Source organism: Pongo abelii, chromosome 6, assembly GCF_028885655.2.
Source record: "Pongo abelii isolate AG06213 chromosome 6, NHGRI_mPonAbe1-v2.0_pri, whole genome shotgun sequence".
In the NCBI taxonomy this organism is placed as follows: domain Eukaryota; kingdom Metazoa; phylum Chordata; class Mammalia; order Primates; family Hominidae; genus Pongo; species Pongo abelii.
In genome coordinates, this window is record NC_071991.2 from 65,014,089 (window position 1) to 65,027,630 (window position 13,542).

The following is a 13,542-nucleotide window of genomic DNA, read 5'->3' on the forward strand; positions in this document are numbered from 1 at the left end:
AGAGACAAATTCTTTGTGCCTAATCCAGTTTAAAATAGGTTTCCTGACACCAGCTCTCAAAAGACTGATAAATGATAATTTTGATGTAGGGCTGCTGTGTTTGCTCTAGCTGAAGTTTCTTTGGTGTTTTACAAAAGAATCTTAGAGAGCATTAAATCCATCCAGGAGATAAGCAAACAACGGTTAATTTGTATCTTTTTATAGATCAGGTAAAGAGAAAGAAGGAACGATACTGTGTTTTCCATTTGTAAAAAGACCAGGCCAAACACTGAGGCTAATGCCTGTATTCCTAGCCCTTGGGAGGCCAAGGTAGGAGGATCGCTTGAGGCCAGAAGTTTGGGACCAGCCTGGGCAACAGCAAAACCCCATCTCTACAAAAAATACAATTTAAAAAAAAAATAGTTGAGCACGGTGGTGCACATCCGTGGTCCTAGCTACTCAGGAAGCTGAGGCGAGAGGATCACTTAGCCTCAGCACTATTTGCTGCATCAGGAAATCTTTCTCCCTCAAGTGCAATTCAAGAAGCTAGTTTTCTGAGTCCTTAGTGTGAGACTGGCAACGGGCCTGCTTTTCTATAAACTTCTCCAATAAATCAAATGATAAGTAAATGGAACTTCACAGGCAATATCTGCTCTCTACATACCACTTTACGAATTGCTGATGACATGACAAAACCACCTACAACCCCATCAAGGCCACAGGGGCACCTGGCCTAAGAGGACCAGAGGCAGATCTCCTGTGACTTAGATTACTCTCAAGCAGGACCTATAACGTAGTAGATGCACTTCACCTACTGCTAGAAAGAAGCTGAGGGGAAGAGAGGGACAGAGAAGGAATTCCCAGAATGCTTGACTGTGAAAATTGTAAGGTTAGAATCGAGTGTCATGACCTGCTGGTGAAAAACAACCACGGCAAATTCCTTCAAACATTTCCTGAATGAAACTAGGAAAGCGGGGTCCAAGCTCAGTGGTATTTCACCTTTCTCAGCCATCTGACTTTTCACTGGAGATCTTTATCTCTTCTTTTGACTGAGTAATAACCCCAAAATGTTGCCCAAGGGGAAAGTAGAACAGCAACAGCAATCGAAGTGAATTACGTGATTCCAAGACATCATCAAAAAATAGGGCAAAATGTAAAGGGATACCACCAACAACGGTGGTGTGTTTGTTCTTTTTTAAAATACCTAACAGCTTTATTAAGATATAATCAACATGTCATAGAATTAATCCTGTCTTTTTATTTTTAGGAGCCTATAATCATTTTTTCCTCAATATATAGTTCCTGTTTAATATTTATTCAACTATATTCATAATTTGCTGTGCATAGAGAAATGCTCTTTGGGATGAAATTGGATATTGTTAGGTTTTTCAAGGTTGGATGGAATGGTGTGGGTTGTGGTGAAACAAGAGATTAGTGATCAAGGTTATTTATAAGAGGAAGATAAGTAAGTACTTGATATTACATTCCTAAAGCTATTTTCAAGAGATTTTACTGATAGTTTGGAAGAAAAAAGAAAATCGAATATCCTTTCACACTGTTAGAAAAGCTCTATATTTCTTTCTATTTTGATTGCTGAGAAGTTACTGTATGCTTAGGGATAAGAGTCCAGGTTCCAGTGAAACAGGTGCAAACCCACTGCATGTAATTAATCCACCCACCCTGGGTTCCTATCTCGAGCAAAGTTTTAAATCCATCTTTAATGAGAGCTCTGTTTTGACCACTTAGTATATTCTGTGTTTATCTAGTAAAAAACTGCATTACTGTAGTCCCCCATTATCTGTGGTTTCACTTTCCATGGGTTCAGTTACCTGTGGCCATCCCCGTTCTGAAAATATTACATCACTACTCTTGTACGTTGGGGCCAATATTAAGTAAAAAAATGTTACTTGAACACAAGCACAAGGAAACCATGACAGTCAATCTGATAACCAAGATAGGTACTAAGTGATGACAGAAAAGGAAAGAGAGATTTCATCACACTACTCAGGATGCCATGCAATTTTAAAATTTATGAATTGTTTATTTCTGGAATTTTCCATTTACATCACAATGCCTACCTCATCTGCCTCACTTCATCTCATCATGTAGGCATTGTATCATCTCACATTGTCACAAGAAGGCTGAGTACAATGCAATAAGATATTTTGAGAGAAAGATCATGTTCACATAACTTTTTTTACATTTGTTTTACTTTTATATTTGTTTGATTTTATTATTGTTAATTTCTTACTGAACCTAATTTATATATTAAGCTTTATCATAGGAATGTATGTGTAGGAAAAATTTACACAGGGTTTGGCACCATCAGTGGTTTCAGGCATCAACCTTGGGTCTTGGAATGTATCCCCTGCAGATAAGGGGGATACTGAGTGGCTTAGAAAACAGAAATGTATTTTCTTACAATCCTGGAGGCTAGAAATAAAATCAAGGTTTTGGCAGGGTTGGATTTTTCTGAGGGCGGTGGAGAAGAATATATTTCTGGCCTCTCTCTTTAGTTTAAAGATGGCCATCTTCTCCCTATATCTTTACATGCTCTTCCTTTTATGAGTGTGTCAATGTGTCATGTCCTTTTCTCTTTAGGACACCAGTCATACTGGATTAGGGCCCACCTACTGACCTCATTTAAGTTACCTCTTGAAAGACACTACCTCTAAATATGGTTACATTCTTAGGTACCAGGGGTTAGCACTTCAACATGAATTTGAGGGAGGGTACGATTCAGCCCGTAACAAAAATTATTTGATCAGGTTTTTTTTTGTTACTAAAATCAACTACTTTGTTCAAATGCATTTTAAACAATCCTGCAATGAGCCTTTTGAAATTTCTGCCCCCTTATTTCTCTATCACCAGAAAATCCTCAATGCCTGAGAAATGAGGGACATTCCAAAGCCACGGATTGATGTGAAATAAAAGATGATAGAACTACACAGCTGGAACTGCCATTGTTCTTTTAACTCAGGCATGATAGAGTCAAACTCTGCTTATGGGAACTAATGGTAAACAACATTGGTGTAGGTAATACAAGTTCCAGTCCAGCCTGGGCAACAAAACAAGACTTCATCTCTAGAAACAATAACAAACAAAACAAATAAATAAAAAATAAAGTTATTTAATACTCCTAACCTACAGAACATCATAACTTAGCCTAGCCTACCTTAAGAGTGCTCAAAACACTTATATTATCCTACAGTTGCGCAAAATCATCTAACACAAAGCCTATTTTATAATAAAGTGTTGAATAGCTCAGATAATTTATTCAATACTATACTGAAAATGAAAAACAGAATGGTTGTACGGGTACTTACGCAAAGTTTGGTTTCTAATGAATGAGTATTGCTTTCACACCACTGTGAAGTCAAAAAAATCATAAGTCGAACTCGTAAATAAATTGGGGACTGTCTGTTCATACTTGTAGATAATTTCCCTTGGGTTTTCATTGTTGCCAGTATAGGATTTAAGTGCTGCAGAAAAGGAATACTCTTTTTCCTGGTAGGGAACTGCAAAGACAGTCTAAGAACAGATTGTCACTCCTTTGATTTTGTTGTTGTTGTTGTTATTGTTATTCTTGTTGATGAACACTGGGATGGCTGGGAAGCAAATGTCTCTTATAGAACAAACAAAAACAAGGGGAGGCTTGGATCACCCAGAGAGCACACTGAGCCAAGCATCTGGGAAATTTGTCTTGAAGGGTGTGGTGGGTAAGAAAAAAGACAGAATGTGCTGAACTCCCGAGGAGACCTGGTAGATTATCCTAAGCAGGGATTTGAGAGAACAGGCTAAGAAAATCGCTAACTGAGAACTGCAATTTGAGAGAGAAAGCTAAAAAGTTTTTCTCAATTGACATTTTTTACAGAATTCTTTCAGTGCACTTATGGTAAACAGCCTTTCCTGGTTTGTCCAAGACTGAGGGCTTTCCTGAGATGTGGAATTTTCAGTGCTAAAACCAGGGAAGTTTCAGGCAAACCAAGACAATTGACCACCATAAGTACAAAACACTGAAGTCCCTGTTAAGTAAAAGTGGCAACCGGGAAAGATAATACCCTGTCATTATCAGGCTCTTTGTGCCACAGCTTAAATAATCACCATATTAAACCTATGGTAAGGAAGGGACATAAGATATTTTTATAGATGAAGGGAATCATGGAAAGTTCCCAGAATGGGCAAGACTTAAAGAAAGTACCAGATGCCAAAATTGACAGGGAGAGATACTGAGGACAAACAGGCTGAGGACCAGACCTAATGCAGCTCACGCCACTCTGATGTGAATAATTCTTGCAAGGGTATCTGTAAGTTCCTTACTCAATTACCAGTTTCTCTGACTACAAAACATTGTACTTCATTCCATCAAAAAATAAATACAGCAGTGAAAACAATTTGTAACTTTACATAAACCTAACAGTTAGTTTATGGGAAGGACAAAGTGTTTCTTTTAATTTATGGAAACTAGTATTAGGCTTGTTTATCTGCACAATAAATTTAAAAGATAGAGATAGCTTTAACTTGCAAGAAGGAGAGGAAGAGAGAAAGCTAAATGTTTAACTTTTCCATCTTTGCAAAGGGTCTTTGGAAATCCTCCTCCAGATTCCCCAGAGCACGACAGTGACTTCACATGGATACAGATTTTGCAGTTATCAACCAACCCATCAATTAGCATTTATGGAGCACTAATTGGTGTCAACCCAGGTACCATAAGTGTTAGCATGATCCAAATAAATTAAATGAGAATTGATTGTTTTAATTACGGCAATCCAGTCAATGGCAGGCTCTTCTTTCTCTGCTTTTATTTTCCTTCTCTTCCTCTTTCCCGTTACCTTTCTCTTTCTCATTCTCTTTTTCCTCTTTCTCTTCTTTTTTCTGATTGGCAAAAAAAAAAAAAAAATCAGAAGGAAAGACCTATTATTCTTAGAACAATAGATGAAGTTACAACTTCTGAGAAAACAATGTTAATTATATATCTATTCTTAGCAAAGCACTATGCTTGGCACAAGACATGACTGCAGAAAATCTTTCAATTTTTAAGGCCATTTTCAATCACATGGAGGAGCTAGACAAATATTTATACACATGGCATAAAATATAATTGGTCAACAGTTATTGAATTTACATGTAGAGAGGCCTTGAATCAATGTTCTCTGTATTAAAGGATTTCCAAAACATTAAACATGAAATGTAGTGAGATCTGTTGTCATCATTACATTTCAGTCCCGTTGCTTCCTTTGTAGTTTTGTGGCACAATAACAGACATGCTTGTGTTAACTGCAAATCGCTTTTTTTTTTTACATCTACTTAGCTAGATTAAAACCTGATTTGACAGTTAATTTCAACTATTTCACATAGTAAAAACAGCAGACTTGAAGATTTATTCTTTCTGGACTACCTGCTTCTTAAGTTCCATTTTCCTGTGTCCTGGGATTGCAGAGTAAGCACAATCAACAAGCTTTCCTGCCTTCTCAGCCTTATTTGTATATTGATAGTTTCTGTATTATTTAGGAGCAAAAACACCTTCAAATGGAAAGTTTCTAAAATCCTAAGCAAGGTTTCTTATTAAATATTACAGTGACAATTACATTAATGCACTCCTTGATTTCTTGAGGGCAAAGGACACTTGGAACACAACGTTTACAGCTCTGGGTAAATTCAGGAATCTATCAGTAAGCCCTGACTCAACAGAATTAGCTCAAGTTTATGGTCAGGGCTCTTACATTAATAAAGGGGATTGTATTTCCAAAACATTCCAGTGTTTAAAAAAATCTTAGAAAAACTACAACCCTGACTAAACAGTGCTCAAGTAGAAATAATTCCATCACTGAGTACTTCACACAAGAAAAGACCTTGAGAGAGGTCCAATTATAATTAACTATGAAGATTTGACTTGCTCCTATTTTCAGAAAAACCGAAATAAACATTTTGTTGATTGGGAATATAAAAAATGAATATTTTCTGGATATCAGATAAAGTAATTGGCATGAATTCTTGGGGCATGGAGGGTCAATATAGCTCCCTAAAACATCCTAACCAATAAAACTATAGACTATCAAAACATATCTGTGAAAGGATTATTTAAAATTATATATTGTATAGGATTAGATAAAATGGCCCAATCAGTCTGCATATTGCAGCAATTTTTCAATAGAAATCTGTAATGGGATAGATTTTTGTTGTTTTTATTTGTCTATTTTCATGAGCAATTGTATTTTCCACATAAAACATACTTTTCATTGTTTGAAGTGCTTTCTTGAAAGAGTTTAATAGAATACCTGCTTTGAAATCTTGTTATCGTTCCTATGTTTTTCTTTTGGCAGTAATGATGGATTGAATTTTTCTATTTATGCTTCTTTTCTGGAGGCCTCTGGATTAATACTATGATTTTCTAGATGACTGGATAATCTCACTGGTGACGCAATTTGTGTGATTATCAATCACATTCATACTTGGGTATAACTTTCAGAACGAATTGGCCCAGAAAATATTTAGTAACTCATTGGAAGTCCCATGCATAAATCAGGAAATCTTAGAATTAAACCCAGCTGATGGTTATCCACATTTTATTTTTATGGACTACATTTCGTAAAACTTGCCACCCAGAAAGAGCATTCCATTTTTGAACAATTCTCCTTTTATGAAGGTCTGCCTGTACTTGAGCCCAAATCTGACTTTGGACCTTATTCATTCATTTATTCATCATTTAATAAATGCTGACTGAGTGCCTAATCTGTACCACAAATGCTGAAGATAAAATGATATGACACATTCCCTGTTCTCATGGATTTTGCTGTCAGTGGGAGGAAACTGTTTCACTAATGCCCTTCTGCATGTACTTCCTTCAGACATTTGGAGACAACAATCATTCCCTCAAAACTTTAAAACATTTCTTCACTAGGCTGCACGCCCTAAGTCCCCTCGTTTCCAATAAAGAATTTTCAGATTCTTCCCTGCATGTTAGTTTCATAGTGGGTTGCCTATCTTCCTCTTCAAATAGTTGCCCCACTAGTGCTAAACCCAGTGTCTTGGTGAGGTCTGTCCAGAGCACATTTACCCATTCAGTCATTTATCTGGAAAACTTATTTGGCATCTGTTACAGGTCAGGCAAATGTGAATATGCCCATAATTTCTGTCATTGAGAAGTTTATGTTCTAAAAGAAGCCCCAAAATGATTGAACAAGACAATTGCTTCTTTAATTGTGGGCAACATAGTCCCGTTAATTCAGCCCGTGCTTTGCAAATAAGTTTCACTCGCATCCGTGTGAAGAGACCACCAAACAGGCTTTGTGTGAGCAACAAGGCTGTTTATTTCACCTGGGTGCAGGCGGGCTGAGTCCGAAGAGAGAGTCAGCAAAGGGAGATGGGGTGGGGCCGTTTTATAAGATTTGGGTAGGTAATGGAAAATTACAGGCAAAGGGCAGGGGGTTTGTTCTCTGGCGGGCAGGAGTGGGGGTCACAAGGTGCTCAGTGCGGGAGCTTTTTGAGCCAGGAGAAGGAATTTCACAAGGTAATGCCATCTGTTAAGGCAAGGACCGGCCATTTGCATTTCTTTTGTGGTGGAATGTCATCAGTTAAGGCAGGAACAGACGATTTAAATATCACTTTTGTTATTCTTCAGTTACTTCAGGCCATCTGCATGTATACATGCAGGTCACAGGGGATATGATGGCTTAGCTTGGGCTCAGAGGCCTGACATTCCTGTCTTCTTATATTAATAAGAAAAATAAAACACAATAGTGTTGAGATGTTGGGGCAGCGAAAATTTTTGGGGGTGGTATGGAGAGATAATGGGCGATGTTTCTCAGGGCTGCTTCGAGCGGGATTAGGGGCGGTGTGGGAACCTACAGTGGGAGAGATTAAGCTGAAGGAAGATTTTGTGGTAAGGGGTGATATTGTGGCGTTGTTAGAAGAAACATTTGTCGTATAGAATTATTGGTGATGGCCTGGATATGGTTTTGTATGAATTGAAAAAAGTACGGAATAAGACAAGGAGAAAAGCAGGTATTAAAGGACAAGAATTGGGAGGAGCCAGGACATCTAACTAGAGAGTGCCTAAGGAGGTTCAGCATAGCCCTGCCAGCAACGATTATTTATTTACTTTAAGAGGGAGTTAAGAGTGGCAGTTTGCAGAAAGCACCAGAAGATATCAGCTGTCATGGCTTGGAGAAATAGTGTAAACCGGCAGTGTAAACAAGAGCAGGGCATTTATGAGTAGTTGAGAATGGTGAATAGGAGTATGACTAGACAGAAGATAGTAGGGATGAGAAGTTTTTTTTTTTTTGGCGGGGGGAGGCGCTCAGTCCAAGTTGGTCTGGTGTCTGAAATGAGACTGGGGCCTATAAAAAGGAGCATCTATACAGGAGCTCAAATGGGCTGCACCCTGTAGCATTCCGAGGACAGACCTGAATTCTGAGAAGGGCAAGTGGTAAAAGTATTGTCCAGTCCTTTTTAAGTTGATGGCTGAGCTTGGTGAGCTGTGTTTTTAAAAGACCATTCTTTCACTGAATACTAGGAGCCTGAGAAACTGCTTGGGTGATTTGACTAATAAAGGCCGGTCTGTTATAGGACTGTATAGAGGTGGGAAGTCCAAACCGAGGAATTATGTCTGACAGAAGGGAAGAAATGACCATGGTGGCCTTCTCAGACCCTGTGGGAAAGGCCTTTACCTATCCAGTGAAAGTGTCTACCCAGACCAAGAGGTATTTTAGTTTCCTGACTCGGGGCATGTTGAGTAAAGCCAATTTGCTAGTCCTGGGCGGGGGCAAATCCCCGAGCTTGATGTGTAGGGAAGGGAGGGGGCCTGAATAATCCCTGAAGAGTAGTAGAATAGCAGATGGAACACTGAGAAGTTATTTCCTTGAGGGTAGATTTCTACGATGGAAAGGAAATGAGAAGTTCTAAGAGGGGCTAGTGGCTTGTGCTATAGCATAGCCTGCCTTTGCTGGTGTGTGGCAATTAGGCCTGGTGGAACTGCCATCAATAAACCAAGTGTGATCAGGGTGAGGAACAGGAAAGAAGGAAATATGGGGAAATGGGGTGAATGTCAGGTGGATCAGAGAGATACAGTCATGGGGATCAGGTGTGGTATCAGGAATAATGTGGGAGGCTGGATTGAAGTCCGGGCAAGGAACAATGGTAATTGTGGGAGACTCAACAAAGAGTGAGTACAGCTGAAGGAGCCGGGGAGCAGAAAGTATATGTGTCAGGTGTGAGGAAGAAAATAGATTTTGGAAGTTATGAGAACTTTAGAGAGTGAGTTGAGCATAGTTTGTGATTTTAAGGGCCTTTAAAAGTATTAGGGTAGCAGCGGCCGCCGCACACAGACTTGAGAGCTGGGGAAAACAGTAAGGTCAATTTGTTTGGATAAAAAGGCTACGGGGCACGGTCCCAGTTCTTGTGTAAGAATTCTTACTGCACAGCCCTGCACTTCAGCTGTGGGTAATGAAAAGGGTTGGGATGAGTCAGGGAGAGCTAGGGTCTCTAGAGCTAGGGGGCAGTCTCTAAAGCTGTCTTCAAGGAACGGAAAGAGGAGTGGGGAAAGGATTTAGGATCTATGGGGTCAGCTACGTTTCCATTTCCTTTTGCGCTTTTTTAGGATGGCAAAACCAGGTATCTAAAGTCGAAAGTATCCAACCATGCCTAGGAAGGAAAGGAGTTGTTTTGTAGAAGGTGTTGGGGTTTGAGAGATCAGTTGGACACGATTGGCAGGGAGAGCACGTGTGTTTTTATGAGAATTATGCCGAGATAGGTAACAGATGAGGAAGAAATTTGGGCTTGACTGAAGTAATGGGGGCTGTCTGTGAAGCCTTGCGGCAGTGCAGCTCAGGTAATTTGCTGAGTCTAATGGGTGTCAGGGTCAGTCCAAGTGAAAGTGAACAGAGGCTGGGATGAAGGGTGCAAAGGAATAGTAAAGAAAGCATGTTTGAGATCCAGAACAGGATTATGGGTTGTAGAGGGAGGTATTGAGGATAGGAGAGTATATGGGTTTGGCACCATGGGGTGGAAAGGCAAAACAATTTGGTTGATAAGGCGTAGATCCTGAACTAACCTGTAAGGCTTGTCTGGTTTTAGGACAGGTAAAATGGGGGAATTGTAAGGAGAGTTTATAGGCTTTAGAAGGCCATGCTGTAGCAGGCGAGTGATAACAGGGTTTAATTCTTTTAAAGCATGCTGCGGGTTGGGATATTGGCGTTGAGTGGGGTAAGGGTGATTCGGTTTTAATGAGATGGTAAGGGGTGGATGATCGGTCACCAAGGAGGGAGTAGAGGCATCCTATACTTGTGGTTTAAGGTGGGGAGTTACAAGGGGAGGATGTGAAGGATGTTTTGAACTAGGGGAAAAGGTGGCAATGAGATGTGGCTGTAGCCCAGGAATAGTCAGGGAAGCAGATAATTTAGTTAAAATATTCCGGCCTAATAAGGGAACTGGGCAGGTGGGGATAATTAAAAGGAGTGCTTAAAAGAGTATTGTCTAAGTTGGCACCAGAGTTGGGGAGTTTTAAGAGGTTTAGAAGCCTGGCCATCAATACCCACAACAGTTATGGAGGCAAAGGAAACAGGGCTTTGAAAAGAAGGTAATGTGGAGTGGGTAGCCTCTGTATTGATTAAGAAGGGGACGGACTTAACCTTCCACTGTGAAAGTTACTTAAAGCATCTGTGATGGTCTAGGAAGCTTCCGAGGTGATTAGGCAGCGTCGGTCTTCAGCTGCTAAGCTGAGAAGATCTGGGAAGGAGTCTGAGAGCCTTGGGCCAGAGTTCCAGGGGCTCTGGGAGTGGCTGCCAGGTGAGTTGGACAGTCCGATTTCCAGTGGGGTCCCACACAGATGGGACGCGGCTTAGGAGGAATCCCAGGCTGTGGGCATTCCTTGGCCCAGTGGCCAGATTTCTGGCACTTGTAGCAAGCTCCTGGGGCAGGCGGGCCTGGAGGAATGCCTGGCCACTGCGGTTTAGGTGTTTGGAAGTTCTTGTGTGCTGGAGATGTGGCTGGGGTTTCTGTCACAGTGGAGGCAAGGAATTGCAACTCAGAAATACGTTGCTACTTGGCTGCCTCTATTCTATTATTGTACACCTTGAAGGCGAGGTTAATTAAGTCCTGTTGTGGGGTTTGAGGGCTGGAATTTAATTTTTGGAGCTTTATTTAATGTCAGGAGCAGATTGGGTAATAAAATGCATATTGAGAATAAGACAGTATTTTGACCTTTCAGGGTCTAGGGCTGTAAAGTGTCTCAGGGTTGCTGCTAAACGGGTCATGAACTGGGCTGGGTTTTCCATATTTGATGAAAAAGAGCCGAAACACTGATTCTGGGAGAGGTCAGATAAAGAAAAAGGAGCCTTTAGCTCCAGCAACCTTTTTAAGAGGAAATTGCTGGGCAGGTTGGGGAGGGCTAGTCACGGAACAAAACTGTAAGCCAGACTGGGTATGAGGAGGGGAGGTGATAAAAGGATTATAGGGTGGGGGAAGCAGAGGCTGAGGAAGAATTGGGACCTGGTTCAGCCTGGGGAGGAGGGGGGAAGTCAGATGGGTCTGTAGAAGAGGAAGATTAGAAAGACTCAGTGACGCTTGGGGTTGGGACTGAGAGGACAGGCGGGAGGGAAAGAAGGAGGATTTGGGACGAGTCACACTGGGAACAGAGACTAGGGAGGGAACAATGTGTAAAAGAATGCCAGGACATCAGGCACCTCAGACCATTTGCCTATTTTATGATAAGAAATATCTAGATCTTGTAAGATGGAAAAATCCAAAGTGCTGTTTTCTGGCTATTTGGAACCACTGTCGAGTTTGTATTGGGGTCAAGCGGCATTGTAGAAGAAAATAAGGTGTTTAGGTTTAGGCCAGGTGTGAGTTGAAGAGGTTTTAAGTTCTCGAAAACACAGGCTAAGGGAGAAGAAGGAGGAATGGAGGATGGAAGGCTGCCCATAGTGAAGGAGGCAAGCCCAGAGATAAGAGAGAGTAGAGACATGGAGAGAAGGGGTGGGAGGTTCTTGCCCCCCAGAAAAGCGGTCCTTGCTGCTAAGGGTGAAGGACCAAGGCAGGCATCCCCGCGTGGTCAGACACCTCTGAAACGTGGGTGAATAATCAGGCAGGCGTCCCCGTGTGATTAAACACCAAGAGAAGACTGTCTTCCTGAGTCCATGACCAGCGCTGGAGTTTTGGGTCCACGGATAAAATGTGTCTCCTTTGTCTCTACCAGAAAATGAAAGGAACTGAAATTAAGAGAAGGGAGAGATTGAAGTATGGCACCAAGATTGAAAGGAGAAAGAGGTTGATGGATAGTGAGAGACGTTGGAGAAGAGAGTAAGAAGAGGCCGCTTACGCGATTTAAAATTGGTGAGATGTTCCTTGGGCTGGTCGGTGTGAGGACCTGAGGTCATAGGTGGATCTTTCTCACGAAACAAAGAGCAGGAGGACAGGGATTGATCTCCCAAGGGAGGCCCCCGATCTGAGTCATGGCACCAAAATTTCACTGGCGTTCGTGTGAAGAGACCACCAAACAGGCTTTGTGTGAGCAACAAGGCTGTTTATTTCACCTGGGTGCAGGTGGGCTGAGTCCGAAGAGAGTCAGCGAAGGGAGACAGGGGTGGGGCCATTTTATAAGATTTGAGTAGGTAAAGGAAAATTATAGTCAAAGGGGGGTTGTTCTCTGGAGGGCAGGAGTAGGGGTCACGAGGTGCTCAGTGGGGGAGCTTTTCGAGCCAGGATGAGCCAGGAGAAGGAATTTCACAAGGTAATGTCATCAGTTAAGGGCAAGGACCAGCCATTTTCACTTCTTTTGTGGTGGAATGTCATCAGTTAAGGCAGGAACAGGCCATTTAAATATCACTTCTTTTGTGATTCTTCAGTTACTTCAGGCCATCTGGATGTATACATGCAGGTCACAGGGGATATGATGGCTTAGCTTGGGCTCAGAGGCCTGACAATAAGAAAAGGATCTTGGTGGGCTTATGACTCAACTTTTTCTTTTGTGTTAGTTAAAGGAGTTGTGGCCCCAGGCATAGGCCCAAATACAACGAAATTCACTGAAATAAGCACATAATCTGCAACTTAAAAGAAATAATACAAGCTGCAAAATAATCAGTTTTTAATAGAGTGGAATGATTGCAATATAAACCTCTTCAGGGTTGAGGTAAGCTAAACTGATAGAATTATAATCAGTATTAGTTTGAAAATAGCAGAGTCTATACAAATATTTATGGTAGAACCAACTAGACTTAACATGTTGCCATCATTGTTAATAACGTTTTGTTTTGTTTCTTCCTTCTGCTCTCAAGTAATGACAGCTTCTGAATCTGTAACACAGTCCTATCATTGATATCTCAGAACTAAATGTCCCTTCTCTGCCCTCTTGCTCTCTTTAAAACTTGTAGAAGTTTCCTCCCTACCTTGTCTTCTGTGTTAAGAGCCTCTATTTTGAGAATAATCTATACTTATTCTACAAAAGAGAATTAGTAATCACCATAGTTTTAGTCATTTGTTCACTTATGCATCTACTCATATCATTTTATTTATTCATTAAATTTTAAAAAATGAATTTAGTGCTTGGTCCATATTTGGAATTCAGTT